The sequence below is a fragment of the Coturnix japonica genome, chromosome 8 (assembly GCF_054131305.1).
Source record: "Coturnix japonica strain WE chromosome 8, WE-NBRP24, whole genome shotgun sequence".
NCBI classification, from domain to species: Eukaryota; Metazoa; Chordata; class Aves; order Galliformes; family Phasianidae; genus Coturnix; species Coturnix japonica.
The window spans coordinates 26,628,019-26,648,756 of NC_140670.1; the positions used below are offsets into that span (position 1 = coordinate 26,628,019).

The 20,738-nt window shown below is 40.8% G+C and overlaps 1 protein-coding gene across 6 annotated transcripts in view; it reads right to left on the reverse strand.

Annotated features, from left to right (window-relative positions):
- Positions 1–20,738, reverse strand: part of ABLIM1 (actin binding LIM protein 1) — a 166,041-nt gene that overhangs the window by 125,139 nt on the left and 20,164 nt on the right. The gene's annotated exons all lie outside the window — the stretch shown is intronic.

Below are 20,738 nucleotides of genomic sequence, written 5' to 3' on the forward strand. Positions count from 1 at the left end.
TAGGCTGACTACAAGTGTAAACTTCCAGGCATTTCCTTCTATGCAGCTGCACAGACTGTTCCATAAGCAGATGAATTAATGTATCTTTTTTTCTAACAAATTTTTGTCCAACATCGTCAACATCCATCAGACCTGCCTTACCTGCATGTAACATCCTCCTTGGAACACAACTGCCAGAAATACTTTGAGTTCCTTTCCATTTGTCAGCTTTCCAAGTTCCTCTCTGTGTCTCTTAGCTTGTCTATCAAAGCTGAAAGCTGTCTTCCTTAACTGCTCCCATATCTTTAGTTTCTACCTATACCACCTAAACCATGCATTCTCTTATTTCCTCTGCTAAGATACTGGCTACTATCTTTGAGTTCTACACCCTGAAATGAAGTGAGAGGGGAGGACAGAGCAGTTGAAACCTACTGCCATTGGAAACGAGCAGGCAAACACAAGGTGCAGCAGCTGAAAACTTTCAAGCCAAAGCCCCCTTCAGAATACACTTGTTGTATTCTGTACATTATTATGGGCTGAGAGATGGTGCTGAAGAAGAATCCCATATTTTGCAAATAAGGCAAAACCCCCACCATTTTTCTCCTCAAAACATGTATGAAAAGATGTCAGAAATATACAAAAACATTCTGGTTTCCTGGGTGAAAGCTACAGCATTCAAATTTTGGCCAACCACTTTAAATTCTCTGCTTTGATCATTAAATCCTGAATTTCCTGAGCTCTTGACTTCGTTTTCTCCACACTGAACTGTCATCTTCTCAACCAGAGTATTAAAAACACACACTCATACAGATGCACAGACAGATGTAAACACTGACACAGAATCTGGGCTCTCTCTTTCTTTATTCCCAATCTGGCCTTCTCCTCCTCTGGCCTTACACATTTACTTGCTGCCAAATCAAAAATAGTGCAGGACAGTTTTGCATTTGGACTTCAGTTGACTGACAGAAAATGATTAGCTCAACAGAAATACTGCTTTCTCTCCAGCCACCCCCAGCTTTCTTTTTAATAACCAAGACACTCCACACTTTAATTACCATTACTATCACTTTGATGTGGTATGCAGATACAATTACTTTGTCTTTTCTACAGACAAAAAAAAAAAAAAAAAAAAGAAATGAAAGCATAGAAAGCGCTGACCTTCCACACACGCTTATGGCTACTCTGCTTCTAGACACAGCTTACTGTGTACCTGTCGCCAGTACAGTTGTGTAGAGGAGCTCTATGAGTCTATGGGAAACAAGTTCTGCTCTCATTAAGAGGCAAATTCCTGGACTACAGCACTGCAGCTTATGCAGCTAACCACAACTGTATCATTCTGGCTTTGGTGAAGAGATGAAAGAAGGAAGCTGAGAATGATTCAATATACATCTACATATTGTGCAAGTCATCGCTCTCATACTAGCTGAGTATTATTAGTTGCTATAGCATTAGATGCTATATTTGCGTCTTCTGTACAGCTATGTACATACATGTATACCTCCTCTGTAATACAAGTTGATTACACATCAGTTTTGAACTATGTTACATTTAGGGGTAATTTAGTATCCATGTGAAAAGGGATCGGTTCTCACACGCTGTGTTCTCTCATGCTGGAGGTTCAACCTCCAAAAACTCTGGAGTCTGCTGCCATAAACACCATATGTTGTCCTCATAAAAAAAAACACCGTGCAAATCTCATGAAGTGACAAGACTCTGAACTACTGCAGCCTGTCATGCTCAGCAGAGAGACAGTTTTGTTGGCTATTAAAGCTAAGGAGAGACTCACTGGCTATTAGCTATGAGCAGTTTCACTGGATTTAGCTTCCTGTATCCAACACAGTTCCCAAGCTTGCTGTAATTCCTGCAAATTGACTGAGCATAATCAGTCCCCATGCTGCAAGAGCCATGCCAGAAGAACAGAAAGGCAACAATGTTCTCAGGGACTCCATCACACAGACCAACAATTTGAAAACTGTTAAGTTGAAGAGCACACTTAAGTGATTTAGGTTTTCTTTTAGTGCCTTTTTCCCCACTCCAGACCTCATATCATCCAAACAGAAGCTCCCAGAAACACAAACTACCTGCTACTACCGGTAAACGTGTTAACCAAGAATGTGATCAGACATTTCAGACCAGCCACAGATTCACAAGGCAGCGAATTCCTGTTGTGTTTGGTGGGAGACACACAAGGCATCACTACCTCTCTTTTAAGTTTCCATAGCACTTCTTTCTAGACAACACTGGATTGTATTAGCTCAACCTGCTTCCTGGAAGATTTTATCCCTGTTGAGATATTATTTCCATGCTACAGATGAGGAAAACACTTAAGATAAGTGATCTGCTCAGGACCACAAAACTCTGTGCTCAATTTAGGAAATGAGTCAGCCTCAAGAATCCCAATCCCAGCCATTCAACCTTCTGTCTTGAGAAAATTATTTTAAAAAAGACAAAAAGGAAGACTCAGATTTTAAAGAAGAGCAATAAGCTCTTAGAATAAGGAAATTAACTTACCTTGTTCCTTCATAGCTATTCTCCTTGCTTCTCTTCACTCCAAGACCCACATATAACAGAATGTGCAGGAGATGACACAATTTTGTCACCAGAGCTGGTTCATAAGGGCCAGCAACAGAACCAGCAGATCTCGGATGGAAATCACTCACTCCTCCTCGCTGCACCAGCAAACAACTTCCCTCACCTCCCAGCCTGGCACTGCTGATCTCTAGTTATTCTCCTTCTCATTTACTGCTGCCTGTGGTGACTATTCCAGAATGTTTCCCCATCCTGTGAAGTCAGTGCATCTCTGCCAATGACTCTGTCTCCCAGCAGAAATGAACCTACAATAACTTCCTCAGTGCTTGTGCATAGCAATTATTAACAAGTGTAACTGCTTGGAACAAGTGTTATGCCATGCATTCTGTGTTCCAGTGTAAGAAAACTTTATAGACATAAAACATAGCGAGGCAAACTCTCCTTCCTTGTGCATTGCTAATGCATCCTAATTACAACATTTTACATGTATTTATGTACCTTTCATCCTACTGTAACCTAGAGCATTTTGTAAGCTGTCACAAGGCTTTAAAAGGAGGCCTATATTAACAAACAACTACGAATAGGCAGACATCACCAGAATCCAGTGCAGCAGCCTGTAGATACATGCATTATGAGTGGGGTTTGGGCCAACAGCAGAAAACTGGATCTCTGTAGCCAAAGACCTTCCTCCCCCTTTAGACATCACTTGAAATTCTTGCATATCCATTTCATTTGATGATCTCGGTGTTCTAAAAACATTAATTGACGTGCATGGCATTCAAATTCGGTAAGGTATGAAGATAAAAAACCTGCAATACTTCTTTTCTAGCAATGAAAAGCAAGTGCTGAAGAAAAGAAGCACATGAGCCAAGGCCAATAATGAACGATCCTGCCCAATTCTCACACACATTGCATTAAAAATATGGACTGCCTCCTGATTACTGCTTATCAATTACTAAGGCACATAGTTGCTCCAAATTCTTCTAGTTCCTCCTGCAATACCTCCCTCCTTTTCACAGCTCTATGCTCTGAAGTACTGAGTTTTATCTTCCACTTCAGTGTTGTAGGAATAAACACACTTCCAAAATAGCCTTTGTGGGTTTTTTTGGTTTTTTTTTTTGTTGTTGTTGTTTTTTTCCAAGACCAAAACTTGTTTATCCTTAGGGAAAATAAAACAGAAGTAAACTAAATAATGTTTCTTCACATGCTTTCTCTGCACAAAGACTTTAGGAATGTTTCTCTCAATACACTCAGTTCTACACGTAAAAAGATAAAAATAGCGGTAATTGTTTTCTAACAAGCCCTTCCATCTGCAAGACTACAAGTTGTTTATATTAAGGTGTCTAATTTTAAGCACCTTGTTTTAAAAATTCCACCAACACAGATGCCAAATCACTTTCCAAGGTTGCACACTGAGCTATCAACAGCCCTGATGAAAGAGCCCAAGCATCCTTGTCCTTAAAAAGATCACTATCAGCAGGCAAAAAGAAGGAGTAAATAGCATATTCCCCAATTAATCCTTGAAGGATGGATGGAGGCTGAGACAATTCTATTGTGATTTCACTGCATGCTTGCAAGAAATGCAAATATTTCAGTTGTGATAAACTGTGCTTTAAAGAACTCTCTCTCCCACTGCACTTTATTTTAAGATTTAACAAGTTCTGTATTTTCTTTAGCTAAACATTTGCAGAGCTACAATAAACTCCCTCTGTGCTCTCCCACCCTGAAATGGGAAAGCTTGGGAACTCTCTGATATCGACTGCTTTCCCCTGACACTGCTGAGCAACAGGTCACAAAAGCTTGGAGAAAAAACATTCCCCCCCCACTGGTCAACTCCTGCTGCACAGCAAAAATCCTTCCTTTTCCCCTTAAAGTTCACAAAGTCTTTTAGTTACTAGAATTAATACTTAAATTTAAGTTTATTATTATTTATTAAAATGCTTAAATTTAACCTGTTTCTATGATTTACCCTCAACCGCTCTGTCCCATATGCTCATCTCTACTTGACAGTCAATTTGCCTCCCAAAGTTGTCATCAGTATGCGTCATTAGCAGATCCACATGTTTTTCTGGTGTATGAACAATAATGTCTTCCACCTTAGTAATTTCTCAATAAGAAAATTCAAGCTTACAAATTTGCCACGCTTTATATTACCATGTGAAAAAAGACCCCACATCTGCCACTCTTGCATTAAGCTGTTCTGTATTCAGAGTGAAAAAAAAACAATCTAAATTTGCATGTTTCAGACCAGAGGCAAAGCCTAGGTATGGTAACAAACCAGGCAGGAACCCACAAGGCAGTTTTTCCGTTTGTTTTTTGTTTGTTTGACTGTTTAAGTACAGATACACCCATGTGAATACTAAAAAGGACAACAAATGAAAATGTACAACTGAAAAATTCGTTGTTTCTCTTTTTACGGTAACTGTTGCTTAGAGAAATCATCAGTATCGGAAGAATAAAGCTTGAAGATTTGCCAGAAGGCACAAATCCAAAGCAGTTAAAGCATGTGGAGTGTCATAAAATCCTTTAAGTATTAAGCACAGTTCATAGGGAAAAAAACTGGAAGAATTCAGATGATACTGTATAGCTCTTTTTTTTCCCCATAGGCAATTTTTATCACAACCTATTGGATTATATTAAAAATTCTTTCATTAAAATTTTATTACTACTGACAATACTACATATGAGATGTAACTTTAGACCAGGAACATTTTCTTTCTTATCACAGTGATTAAAGCAACTTAATGTGGGTATCTAAGAAAGAGGGGTTTTTCCATATCTAAACTTCAACACCCATCAGGAGCATCATGGAAAATATCGGGGTTCTACCAGTATTCAATCTGAATAAATAATCTGCAGTTCTACTTTATATCCCTGTTTGAAAGGCCAGAATCATGCTCAGTGCTACCTGCCATACCTAACCAGTAGTTCAGTATTGCTATTCCTATTACTCAGTGCCTCATGCATTACACTGGGAGCACTCATGAGTGCAATTCCTTCCTACTTACAATCCAAATGTTCTGCTAGAATAAGTGAAATTCTGGTTAGGACTTGTATGTGGGACAAGAGATCAAAAATATGGAAATTCACATTGGTCATCACACACCTCACAGGTCATTTACCATCAAGAGAATATAGTTCAAAGAGAACAGCCCCAACAAGCGAATGCACAGGAGGGTGGAGACAAAGATCATTGGTTATGTGAATCCTGAAACTTCAATTGTCTGAAATCCTGAAGGGACAGATTCCACCTTATGGCTAGTGCTTTTACAGGCATCTCACTGATATTCTTACTGTCTCATGTGACATCAAGTAAGGATGATAAGACTTCAGCCAAAGAAAAATTACAGCTCTTGTCTACCAACTGCAGTCAACAGTGCCTGCTTTGGACTGCTGAAGGGCAAAAGCTTCTGCATTCAGCACCTCAGAGTCACAAAGAGAGGCACAGAACAGATCCGGCTGGTAGGGAACCCTGGAGATATCTTGTTCAACTTCCTGCCCAAGGCAGAGCTACCTTCAAAAGCAGATCAAGTTGCTTAAGACCTTATTCCATTGGCTTCTGAAAATCTCTCCAAAGAAGAAGACTGCATAGACTCTCTGCTACCTTGCACTGTGCACCAAAGGAAGTCAGGGAAGGGAACTATTATAGAAAACAGGGGCTCGTTCACGTAGTTCATCCATTCAGCCAGTAACTATGTCTGCTCCTAACTTTTCTTCTCCAGGCCTAAACAAGTCCTCAGGGCTTGTTTAGGCACACAGGCCACAGACTCTAGAGCCCCCATTAGCCCTCTGCCTAATTTGCCTGCATCCCTCCTGCATAGACCGAAAGGAGCAGGGCAGGAAGGTAAGACTGGAAACTCTTCCAGAGGAAACCCTCAGTGTTGAGCACAGAGCAATCACTTCCCTTGATCTACCAGCTGCACTCTTGCAAATCTTGTCACTCTTACTCCGCCACAGAGCAAGCTTTTCAGAGTGCAGTGCTGAGTATTACTCAACCTGTCCATCAGGACCCTTAGCCCTTCTCTGCAAAGGTGCTATGTAGCCATTCCTTTGCAGACGCCTTTGTTTTTCCATCCCGTGTGCAAGACTACATTTGCTTTTGCTGAACACCCTAAGTTCTATGCCAGTCCATCCTTCCACACTGCTCAAGTCCCTCTGCAAGTCAACCCTGCTCCACCTCCTCCACACTGACTGACATCCCTCAAACTGATGTTCAAGATGTTCATCTGCATACATCCCAAACCTGACCAGAAATTATCAACAGTTCAGTCACCACTTGAGAATTCCTCCTTTCCCCTGTACTATTAACAACATTTGTCTATTTTTTTTTCTGTTTTCCTTCTTTTACATTCACAGAAGAAAAACTAGTATTTTAACCTCATTCTCCTGTTATTAATTGATCTACTCTCCAGCAAAGGACAGAAAGCAGCTAGGTGTAGCCTGTTCCACCTACTCAAAGAATGAGTTGTTATAATTAGCCATCCACCCCAGATGAATCAGAAAACAACCCTACCTTTTAGCATCCGAGAACTCATGTAACAGTTTTATGAACAAAAATGAATCCAAGCCAATGAGATTTATCTGGCATTTGACTGAACACTCAGCAGTTTATGCATGACACCCACACACTAATTCTGCTTCTTTCTATCGTGAGTTTCACATTTGTTCCATAACAAGTTAAGTGTTTTTTTTAAAACAATCAATGCTTTGGCCTTTTAACAGGTTGTTTACATACCCTAAAGGGAATCAGAAGCCTCGCTCAAGGTCAACTGCATTGCCAAAGAATGCAGTTCAAAACAAATTCCACCCAGACTATGTGCCTCTGATCAGGGATTCAAAAAGCTGAATAACACATACTTGACAAACACCTACACTGGAAACACAAATCCCTCGCTCCACACTCTTTCAGCATTTGTCCACTTCACAGACACCTCCCTCTACACAGATTACTGGAAGCTCACTTTCCAGATAGCTTTATTGCAGTGTCACTAATTTTTCCAGCTCATGACTATTTTCAGCTGCACATTGATTTCTATTTTGAATCTTAAACACTTGCTCATTGCTAGGTTTAATTTCATTGTTTGCTTCAAGATTCATTTTGGACCATTCTCTCGCAACACCAATGATATTCTACTGGTGATCTCTGGGTCAAATCTACAGTGATCTTTTCTCATCAGTCTAAAATAATATCAAAGCATTATATCACTTATCAATTTAAACAACCCTTAAATGCCACATTGATTCTCAGGCTTCAAATTCGGAGTGACTGATTTGTTGTCAAAAGACTTTAGATTTGGTGCTTCTCACCTCCATGCCATTTATATCCTATTTTGAGAGGTACCACAGCACCATAGCCAACTTCCTTCCAAAATCTCCCATTGAGCTCAGCCTGACCTCCCAGTCTGTCTCACCAGACCAAGGCATACCCTTCATTATTACCACCAACTAATTTGCACAGCAGACACTCCAGGATCTCTAAAATGACAGTCTCATTTTCCAAAACTCAGCTTCAGCAAATCTGAGAGCACAGAGCAGCTTCCAAACTCAATAAACACGCTGCGCCATCACAGTCATCCTCAGTGTTCGTCAATTATAACCACAAGAGAAAGAAAAAAAAGAAATGAATCCCGGGATTCATCCAGCGTCTCAGAAAGATGACAAACTGGTCTGTGAGCACTAAGTAATACAAATGCTTATTTAAAAGTTGCTGAAACACATGTTCAAGACCTGTACTGCAGAGACCACTCTTGCTCGCAGTTCAGGAAAAACAGATTTCTTTTTAAGGAAAAAAACTACTTTTGATGAAGATGGTTCCAAAATCCTTAAATGAATTCCCACTTATGCTTCTTTTCCCTGTGTAAGACCATATACTAGAGCAGTAAGGCCTCTGCAAGCAAATACTCTCAGACTTGAAAGCAAGGCTGGATAAACAAGCTTATGCTGTTGCCAGCCCAAGCGACAGTCAGATTATGCCCTTGGTTGCCCCACTAGAAGACTATGAAAAACAGCCCCATGTTGAGAGATGACACCGCCTATTCTAGAATGAAGAACCAACGCCTCCACCCTTGAAACATGTGAGATAAGGTTTGGCTGTCCCCAGAATAGCACAAGAATCACCTACACAAGCTCTGGGAGAATGACAGGCAGCAGAGAGGCAGTAAGCAGCCTGGACCACTGCTAACAAGCAGCAGCTGCTGACAGTCTGCCAGCACACATCCTGCTACTGCAGGAACAAAAACAACTTAATTAGCGGACAGCCACAGTCTGCACTGCCTTCAGCTCCTGGACAATTTCCACACATAACTCTCCACGCCTTTCACCCAATATAACTACTGCTTCACAAGCAAAGCTTTAAGGTACCCGAGTATGTTATGACCTGGTAGTGCCTATCGCAGTGGGGACCAGCCCTTCATTTGTGGTCTTGGTGCATAATCTCATCACAGTAAGTCTCATTACTGTCATATTCCACAGAAGCACAGTGGTGGAAACAATCAGTTCAGCAGCAGGGCCTGTGACTCTCAGGAAAGCAACAGCACTTGGTTGTCTAAGCAGACAGATGACTGAAAAAAATAACCAACCACCACCACACATCCCTTAAAATTACCCCATGAAAGTGGAGGTCCTTTCTGATCAGCAGTCTTGATGCCTGTGGCAAGCACAATCCTTTAATAACAGTCACGTAAGACAGGAGCTGAATGTGAAGGAGTCCAAACAAACATGCTACGCTGAGCAGCAGAGGAAGGAGTTTGCCAGAAACTTCTCAGTTTTTCTGTATTGGCAGGGTGGCACAGCACCAGTGTGATGCTCCAGCTGTAACTTAGAGAAGGAACATCACAACCAGCTCAGAGCAGTTCCCACTCCCTCAGCCTTTCCTCCTTTTTCACAACCATTCTGAATTTAAAAGGGGGATGCAGCTTTTCCAAAACAAGCTTGGCTGAGTCACCAATAAGAACAGCAGCAGCAAAAGAATGTTACAGGCTGGGGCTAACTGGCAGGACCTGGCAGCACTGGAAGCCTTCAAGGCACAGAGCCAGACAACTGGAGTTCATTGGCCAGGTGGTGTAACCATTCCTTGGGGAACCTGGCATCAGCCTCACCCAGCAGCTGAACCGCTGAGTAATTCTGGCTGAAGCGCTGGAAAAACTGTCTTAAAGACTTGCTCTCTCAGCTGTGGGTGAGAGTGCCATACATCTGAGCCAGGCTAAAGCAAATGTAAATCACTGCACTGAGAGTAGGTGGTAGCTAAAATGTATCAGATTTAACAGGAGTCCTCAGTCCCTGACGCAGGCTAGAGGCAATGGTTTTACACAGAGGATAGACACAGGCAATGGGGACATGGAACTGTGGCGTAATATGGCACTGCCTGCGTCCCACTGGGATGCTGCAGTGTCGCTACATAATAATTACCTGTTATGGCACAGGCAGATCTATTTTTGAGTGCTTGCAGTCTTCAAACAGTGACTATAATGGGTTTTCTGCCGGCAGACATTTCAGAAAATTAATTCAAATTAACTTCTGAAATGGATTATATAAACGACTTTAAAGCCTTTTGTGGGCACTCTTGTTCATAACGAGGAGTGACCTTAATCAGTTTCAGATAGCTCATTACAAGAATAAATTAAGATTTATCAGAGCCCCTTCAACTCTGAATTCACTTCCTTATTTAATATGGATTAATTGTTCCTGTGTCTCTCCATCAGAGGCTGGAGAACAAACAGAAACAAACATTCCCGCAATACCTTCTTACTGATGGTACTGTGACAGATGTAATGTAAGGTGCCCTTCAACAAAGCTGGTTTTGTTCCTAATACTGAAGTAAGATGGCAGTAAAACTTATTGTCCTGGAAAAACCCCAGTAATATCTGAAACTGATGCGCTGCTGCTGCTGTGCTCTGGCTTCCACCAACACAACACTTTGGTTGTTCTATTTATGTATTTCAGCTTCTCCCTATGACTCCTACATCCATACACGTTTCTGGATCCTCCTAAATCCTCAGAAAGGTCTCAAGCCAGCTATGGGAACAACGAGCAATGGAAGAAGCTGTCATATCCACATTCCAATTGATAACCATTTTCACTATCTTGATCCACATGTGACAGCCCAGTACCATTTGCAGTTACAGCATTAAAAGAAAAGCAGAAAAATTTTAATATTCCCTGTAAATAGCTGGCTGAAATAACCTCACGTACTCCAGAACATCAACTCCAGCAATAGTCAGGCACAGCCTTTCTCTCATCCTCAGTCTCCTCAAAAGTTAAGTTACAGTTGGAGGTCAGTGAGGGACAATCAACAGATGGTGTCAGCAGTGACAGGGTCCCATGCCATCACATCAGAAAAGACAGAATAGAAAATGATGCATCTGTCAGGCTTCACTCCAAAGGCAGTCACAGGCGAATGCTGTGGATGATGCCAACTGTGATCTGAGCTGCTCTTGACAGCTCTCAGCTTCTCCTCAAGTTATATAGTACCATACCCAGAGACTACAAAAGGAGCTCAAAGCAAATGAACCAAAGCAACTTGCGTTTTACAGAAGTTCTCTTCAGAGCTGGAAACAGGCTCAAGGATTGGGCAGCTGTCACTGAATACAGGGTTGGCTGCTACCTCATTTGGGGACAAGAATAACTTGTTTTGACAGATTTATAACTCTTGTCATTTCCCAATAAACTTTCGTTAAAAGTTTTATGACCCATTTCCTACAACCAACACCCTTGCACCAGCTGACAATGCAAGGAAGTCAAGTAGACGGGGGGAGGCAAAACAAGCTGAGAAGAAATTCACTCTGCCTGCCAAAGTGTCTTCCCAATATTTTCCAGAAAACGCTGCTATAGAATTCACTTCTTTCTCAAATACCACATCTTCCCTAGAAGCACGATAAAAGTCACCTTCTACTCTCACGCAGCATCACTAGAAGAACAGCATTAGTCAGACAACCTATTTGCCTATAGTTAATTGAGAGAGTAGCTTTCTTGTATGTGCCAAGCAGACACAGGACAACAGTTCATTTGTATTTATGCCCTCCATATCTGTAAAGCAGTGAGCTCTGAAGAAGTTGAGTAGCATTCCACTGACCAAATTACCATGATACTGACTTCCTAGAGAAAACCTGCACAGTGTTTACATGTTAAATGAAGGCTTCATCAGTTACTTTGAAATTGAGATGAATGTAAACCTTGGGACTCCAGAAACACAGTTGTTTCATCAGTTGTTGTCTTGCAATGGTATAGACACAGAAGAATTTGTCCCTATGTTGCCATCTTCTTAAATTATCATGGGTTTGCAAGTATGTATGCATGCCTGAGTGTACGTGTATTTAAGCATGAGGAGCTGAGATTCTGTTTCTAGCATTCATTTGCTACGTGTTGATGTATGAGTGTCTGTATTATCAGCACGTAGCTCTGAGGGGAAAGGAAGCAAGAGTGAAACTCAAGTGAGCATTAAGGAAAGCGTAACTAACAGCCTGTAGAAGCACCCAAGATGTGTGAGCTTAAGACTCACCTTTGTTGGAAGCCTTTTGAGGAATCACATCACTTCTCTCTCACAGGTTAAAATGAATGTGTACTAGAAAACAGAAGTCAGTTTTACTTATGTTAGGTCTAACACTGAAGCTGACAAAAACCTCGAAATCCTTCAGAGTTCTTTGAAGTCTTTCACTTGTAGGTTTTTTGCAAGATCATATATAACCTTCACACTGAAGATGGAGGAACAAACCTAACTTGTTGGGCACTACAGAATGTATGTCAGCCATCCATGCTAAATCACACATGTAGCAACATTTGTCCTAAAGAATCCAAAGAACATTACAACCCTCACTGGACTACGAAGTTGGCCAATACAAAGCCATGACATGTAAAACTCCCATTCCAGCAAGTGGTCGGAGTTTCACACTCACAGAATAAGATTTGCAAACTGATGCCAAGCACAGTGGCAAGAGAGCACAGCTTCAGGGTAAAACTATACCCCAAGAGCACAGCAGATTGTCTGAAGCCTGAGAACTTCCTGATATGATTGAAATAATCTCTTTTAACTATGAACAAGTTTTTCTCCTTGCTATGCAACCGCTCAATGGTCTCTGTTTCACCATCCAGCCGCATTTTGCACAGAATAAAAAGCAGATAATCTTTACTCTCAGAAACACGTAGATATCCCTATTCCATTCCAGATCAAATGCACCTGAAGATAGACCAGGGAGGAAATACAGAGATGAAAGGAAGCAAGAGAAACAGTGACCCATCACTTCACTGAGCATTCTACCTATAATGCTTAAGACTAGAAGCTGTTTCTTGTACAGACTGCAACAATTTCATGACACACTGACACAAGATCTGAGAAGCACCATAACTGAGTAACCAGGACCTCTCATATCTTTAAAGAGAGCTATTCAGTGATGCAATTAAAAATAAGGCAAGCAGCTATACATGGATTAGGGAAATGTAATAACTACCTCAGTAGAATTAATAACCACCTCAGTAGAATTTGATCTGGGATTAATTTTTGTTTATGCTGATATGGTTATTATGGTTACGCTGATACAGGTTTCAGGAATTTCAATGCAATCAGATTTTGTAGGTATCAAACAGCATCATCCCAGTGAGCTCCCTGCAACGCCAGCTCAGCCTTGACACAGGCAGAGGACTGCAGCCCCATGGAAGAGCAGGCAGCCATCCCTCGCCTCCTCTGCCCAAGCTACTCAAGAATGAGTCGAGCCTGCCACTGCTTTATATTGCAAAACCTGCATAAGCAGCAGGGTGGTAATGAGAGCCACAGTAACAGAGATCCACAGAGAACAGAAGAGATGTATCTTTTAAATTCTGAAAGTCAATTTACCCAAAAAATACTTTAGGTTCATGTCATTGATAAGCCAAGCATTCATCACTTCCCTTACTCAGAGCGATTTCTAGGTGAGAGTTCAAAGCAAAAAGCCCAAAGTAACATATTCTATGTTGTACAGTGAATTTTATGTCTTCCTTCCTCCATCACATGCCTGTTCATTATCCTATTATATTTCCACTCTTGTCAATGGGCAGACAGACACTTATTAGAAGTGCTGCTTCCAGCCTGACTGGCTTTGGTACTTGAGTACTTTATGGTAACTTTCTGCTCTTGAAAACACTAAACAAGGAAGGAAAGAAGCAAGCCGGGGGAAACTGCTTGTCATGATGAGGCCCTCGAGAGAAAACGCTATTTTATTTCCTGTGTTGTATCAGTAACCTCCTAGTAAGTCTCAAATTCTAAAAGCTACTCTAAGCATCGCTGACATCACCTATTTCATATGTACTTACACCTTCATGGGCAGGAAAGAGAAACTGCCAGGTATATCTGCACAGGGAAAATATATGTGATGTTGCTCTTGGTTCTGCCTCACTTAGCAAGTCTTCAAGCAATGCTGGTAAGCAGTCTCATCCACAGGTATGCTTCCATCTTTAGATACTTTTGATATAATGCCAAATATAACACCATAACCATACTTCCAGGGCCATCCCTGATGCTGTTTAAAACAGGCAGTATAAGGTGTGGATGCCAAGAGAAATGAAAAGCAAAATTTGCAGGAATGCTCTTCTAGCAGAATTTCAGTCTGTTTGTATTTTCAGCAGAAATCCAGTCTGTTTGCCACCTCCTAAAAATCCAATTCTAACTAGTTGAAGTGGGTGCCCCAAAACAGTGACGCCCCCGATGAGCAGATATCCTAAAGAAACGTAGCAGAGAGAACTGCGTACACTCCATTTCAAAATTCAAGGCAAAAAAAAAAACCAAACCCACACACAAGGACCAAAATATTACCTGAAAACATTCACTTAAGCTCTTTAGTAACCCAGCTTTTCATTTGTAAAATGCTTCTTTCTTCCCTACAGCCTTAACACATTCATACAGTACCGTCACTGCAGTCTCCAACACACACAGTACCCTAATTTGCTCAAAGCAGCTTTCAATATTAAAATTTAAATCCTGCAAAATACCTCAGAAGCTTCAGAGAAAACGCAGAGGCTCACACATTTTCTCAGTCCCATGCTGTATTATTATACAGACACTTGATAGCAGCTCTCTGCTTCACTAGAGATGGATTAAAGCAAAGTTCATTTCTTTTAATTAAAAGCCCCCAATTATTTAAATTTCTGAAATAAGACAGAGAAGACAGAGTCATTCCCAATGACAAGTCAGCTGCTCTGAAATGAAGGAAAATGATGCTGACAGCCACCTAATCCTCCTCCCTGTTGCAGGCATGCTGGGAACTCCATGGGGCAACAGCAAGGGAACTCTAACATCAGAAAGAAAAGTCTCGTCAATCTGGCATTAAACCTATACATCTTCACCCATCAGGTGCATTTTCTAGACATGATAAAATAACATTAGGCACTACAGACACAAAGCCACACAAGCAGTATCTACCTAATTTAATCAGACAGCCAAGAGGCAGGGGAATATTCTAAACCCTTCTGGTTATCAGTTCCTTAGCTGACCCCATCCCTTTGCCTATTTAGCACACTGATTCTCTGATATGAGCAGTAAGTCTTTACCCTGTCTTCTTCTGTGTCCTCCCAAAATTTAACCATATATCAGCATTGCCGCCTGCTCTTTCTGCTTGATTCCCATAGTGCATTCAGTAGAGCTTTCAAAACAAAGAGGCAATTAACTAAACCCACAACTTTCACAACTCTCAGGCTTTTGAACACATTACAGCAGCAAAATAAATAAATAAATAAATAAATAAATAATTGCCAGGGTGAAGTTTACTGTCTTTAAAAGAGGAAATATTTTCTGCTCTATGTTTTCTACAGCTGAAGAGCCCACGCTGCAAGGGACCAGAAAAGTTTACACCTCTTTCACTTATAACTTGGATTACTTAGAAGCAAAAATCATAGTACATAAGCAATGCAAGGGTTTTCTAATTAAAAAAATAATAATTATAAGAAATATTATATTGCTCCTTAGTAAATCTGTCACCTGCTACCTGGCTGAGGCAGCCTGCCTGTCACCAAATCCCTTTTTAACTGGTAAACAAAATGCTTTTCACTTGCATGTGGCAGCAGAACTAAAGAAGGTAATCTCCTCACTCCCATTTGAATGCAAAATAAAGCACTGAGGATTGAAGAAAAAACAATAGAATTGCATTACATTTTTAAATAGGAACAGATAACGTTATGGATTATCTAACATACTTTAGGTAAGAAATCCAGTTTGATATTGCAGCTCTTTGTAGGGAGGCATACCTTCCATGGATCCAGCTCTCAAAAAGCTTCAGCTCTGCCACAGAGTTAGAAACAAAGTGCACTGAAAATCAATATGAATAGCAGATATAACATTTATACTTCTTTGGTCAAATGAATTCTGGAGAGCACTACAAATTTACCTCATCATTTCAACAATGCCCCAAATCTTGTAAATATTTTGCCAGCAGTGAAGTTGCCTTTTTGACATCACCTACCACTAAAAGCAGCTTTTTCTGGACTAGGCAATCAATTGAACATTAATTATTAATGTATATAGGCCGCATTTGAGTAGGAATATAAATAGATAACAAAGCAGAATACTGCATAGCGTTAGGAGAAGAGGAATGAAGAGCATACAGAAATAACCGCATCAGAAACAGTTCCAAAACAAACAAACAAAAATTAACCCGTCTTCCATTAACTGACAATTAACAGATCATGAAAATCTTGATTACGTGACCAGTCTGTATTTCTACATCTCTTGGATTCATAAAAGCTACTTCCAAAATCGAAGGTAAGTCTGCGTTTCCAAGCCTGTTCATCTCAGCTCTAGTATTAGCCACACCAGTTGTTTGGCATAGGATGCAAACTACTAACCATAAACATGTTCACTACTTACCATTGAGTAGTTTGCATCCAATGGCAGCAGCTAAAAGGAACAGAAGAGTTTCACACAACATAATTTCATCAAGATTTATCCTCTAGGAAAATGTATAACTCACTGAAATACACTTAGTATTTTCTTTTCCTAAGCTCACAGTTGATTTTCACTTGATGGCATGTGTTAGTTTAGAATCCCTACATGGAAAACTCTTAAATGATACTTACTGTATGAAGGCAATGAGAGATGTTGACTTTCATTGCAATGCCTGCTGTGCAGGCAGCGCACGACATGAAGTCCAATGCAATTCATTTTCTATAGTGCATTTTCTTTTCATATACAAGAAGACAAAGAACATTTCAAAGACAGAACTCTAAGGGGAAGGTAGGTTTTAAAGAAACAATGAAAAATATGAATGGTTCCATTAGTTTGTCCTTTTTAAATAAATAAATGTTGTCGTCTGTGCTTTCCCAATTAGTTCTGGAATTATAAGCAATGCTAACACAGGAAAATACCTATCCTTCTAGCCTTCCCACAACCCATTTCAATCATGTAAGGAGGGTTTACAAACCAAGGAGATGCATGCTAAAGGTTTTGCATAATTGGAAGGTATCTACCCCTCTGCTCTGAAAAACAAGAGTCATAGGAAGGGACTGAGGAATTCGCTGACTGCCAACGTGCATTTCAGACCATCTGCAAGTGCCAGGAGGCAGACAAGCCTTCATTTAATATACTTAGCTCCCGTGCATCCTGTTTCCATGCAGTGCCATCAATCTAAGAGTTCCATCACAAACAGGAATCACTGGGCAAACGCAGCTGCCCACAGAGAGCTGTACAGCAGGGATTTCACAATACACAGCAACACGATTCAAGCACTTGGATCATGATGCAAAGTATGCCACACAGGTCCAGCCCACATCTATGTTCTGCGAACAGAAACATCTTTTCCACAGGCAGAAGGTCAGTGCAGTCTGCAGGTGGTAACAAGATTAGTGCTACTCCTTCAGAGCAGCCCAAAGGTAAGGTGATTAGCACGCTTACCATCATCTGTTCTCACTCTGTTCACATTCAGAAGACACACATGTACAGGTGAATACCACATTTTAAAAGATGCATCATAAGATCAAATGCATGCAGACATTTGCAAAACATGTGCACTGATTTGGTCCTGGGGGAACAATAACAAAAAACATCTAATAACAGTAATATTAAAACAAGAACATGTTGCTTTCGTGGACTTTAAAGTTCTTACAACGAAAAGCAAAACTTCAAAATTAATAAAAAAGAAAGAAAACCAAAGGATATAAAGGAAAAAAAGAAAGTACTGTGCTGACCTTAATGGCAGTTCAGACCTGGACAGTCCTAGAAGGAGAGGTGCCATAAGCAGGGCTTGTCATAGTACAGGCATCTAAAAACTGGGTGCTAGCATGGCTCTTGACCAAAAACAACACACCCCTAAATGCAGCCACAGCACCTTCCTTCACTTTCTTCAATCCTACAACGCTCTTACAATGTCCAAATAATCCCCTCACCTTCTGTCCAGTATTTCAGAACCAATAATTCTGTGATTCCAGTAAAAGCAGGCATTAGGGTAGATCAGTTTCAATGGTTCAATTTCTTTCTTCATGTTATTAATCTATATCAAAAAAAGCCTGCTGTAACAAGTTTCAAAGCTGAACCACTCATCCCCTTCCCCCTACAGGTTTCCAATTCATATCATTGATTGCCCTGATTTATTAAGAGAAAATAATCAGTCTTTATCTATCTCTTCTAAACCATTTATAATTTTAATACAGAAAGAGGGTGAAGCAAGGAGCCCAAGATAATAAACCAATTGCTTCCTTCACTCTCTGTAAGCAGTCTAAGAAAAGCAAATGCTTGGAAGACTCTTCTCTGAACAAAGATATTTAAGTCATGTTGAATAATTGAGAAGAAATATATATAAATACCTAGTCTTTATTTTTTGGGGCTTCTGCTGTACCTCCCAGGCAATAGTAAACTATTTCTAGTAACAGCTGCTAAGAATTGTGAAGACTATTTTTAGGATGTAACCAAGCACAGCATATTTTTATCCATGATTATACGTTGTCAAAGTCAGATGAGCATCAGTTAGGAGGGTTAGCCAGACTCTCTCTCTCCTTATCATGCACTCACAAATAACTTCAAAAAGCCAATTAAGAAAGGGTGTAACAGAGCAAACTGAGAAGTCCTATCACTGCTTGGGCAGGGAACACCTTTAGTGGAGTTTCACCTTGTTATATGCTGCTGCAACAGTGGTAATGCAGCAGTACATTAAGCTAGACGGTCCAACGATCTCCTGTGTTTCATACACTGATTTCAGACACACTGGGCAAACTCCTTATTTCACAAGGCCACTGCAGCATTTCACCAATGCAGAACAAAATGAGAATCTGGCTGGAGTGTTGACAAATGTAGAATACCACAGCCTTGGGGAGGCGGCCACGTGTTTGGCTGTTTGTTTTTCACCCACTTACGTGTTTATTTCTTCACTGTTCCCATATACTGAACAGTCAAAATGATGTTGCATCAAGCTTCTGTCAGCACTGCCAGATTCTGTGAAGGATTAAAAACAACTTTTACGTTATTTTCTCTCATCTTTGGGATTCTGAGAGGATCTCTCGCGGACATGTAGAGGTAGGAGGTAACTATCTTTGTCAGAAAGACAAGCCGGCTTTGCACTGAGACGTAAGGGTATCTTTTCCACCTCCACATTAATTACTTTTGCTTCGTGTCGTATTATGTAACGTATTGCTGTGAAACCGTCTTGCAGTTTAAGTTTTCCCACCCAAAACAAGGAGGGATCTGCTCCCTTATTGCTACTGCAATCGCATGCTGGCAGGAAAACAGATCACTCAGAGATTTCCAGACTGCACCGCTGAGAGGAATGAAGGAACAAGTTACTGCTAAATGCCTGCAAGACAGGGATAAGGGATGCTGCTCATGCCAGAGCATTTGGCCAAACTGAGGGATCCAAAAACACATTGCCTGTTTCTCTCTCATAACACGGAACTGAGAGTATAGAAGCAGGAAGGATCCCAGCAGGCCACCAGCTTACACTAACAACAGATAAAGCACCATAAGTGATTTTAACAATTCCTCTCACACTATTCTCTGCCACAGGGAGTACAAACAGGATGCACACAGAGGCACATAAAACCTGAGAACTGTTTACAATATTAATTAAAATTCTGAGAACGACTTTGCTTGGGACCAGATGCTTTTATTACTCCAAAGAATAGTAAAAGGAAAGAGGAAAATAACAAGGAGAAAGAAACAACTCACTACAGTAACAGAGATGCAGGTGGCCTCATCTTTTTGCTTCAATATGACATTATCTGGTATCTCAGTTTATCTCCATACATGAACACCCAGCTCAAGGGGTAAAGGAGAGAGATGTCCAGAGAATGGAAGGGAACACAGGAACAATGACTAACTGTGGTATACACAGTCAGGTGATGAAAGCTTTGCTGTGACATGGCATGTCCACTCACAGTGCAGGCCATGCAAGGTAGTATTCAGGAATCACAAATTGGCTAAGTTGGAAGGGATCTCAGAAGGCCACCTTCAACAAATCCTCTGCTCAAGCACAGACACATAAAGAAGGCTGCCCACCAACACGTCCAGATGGCTTCTGAACATCTCCAAGGAGGAGTACTCCACAATCCCTCTGGGCAATTTGTGGCACTGCTTGGTCATCTGGACAGTAAAGAAGTGCTCCTTGATGTTCAGATGGAACCTCCTGCATTCCAGTTTGCACTCACTGCCTCCTCTCCTGGCACTACAGAAAATAACCTGGCATGAGAATAAATACATTTTCATTCCCAATGCCAGAGATTCATGAAGCCAAAGCAGAAATAATTCAATGTACTAAAAAAAAAAAAAAAAAGAAAATAAAAACAAACAAACAAACAAAAAAAAAACCAACCAATTTTTCACCTACTTCTTGTCTAATATATGTACTCCACCTACCAGGATCTACATCCTCCTCAAAAAAGGAAAACATGGAAACACTGCAGTGCAGCACGATGGATACCATTAACAAAGAGCATATGAGACTGAGAAAGCAGAGATCCCTCACACACATCCGTATGGCTGTATTGAGGGTGGTTAATTGGGATAGAAGAGGACGTTAGTGTTTCATTTGAGATTCACTGCAGTTTCTTTAATCTTCCCTTTGTAAGCAGATGCAATTCCACAACTGAGAGGAAGAGCTAAGGATACCAGACAGGAAAACTAAAAGCTACTCACTTCTGGCACTTCACTGTTAACTAGGAAGAAACAGAGATGCTGTAGAAAAATGACTGGACACTGTCCCTGCTGCCGAGGGAAACAGAAAGTGATTAAAGGAGTTGGGAGAGTCAGGGAGGAGCATGACTCTGGAATAAGTGTCTCAGATGTTGAT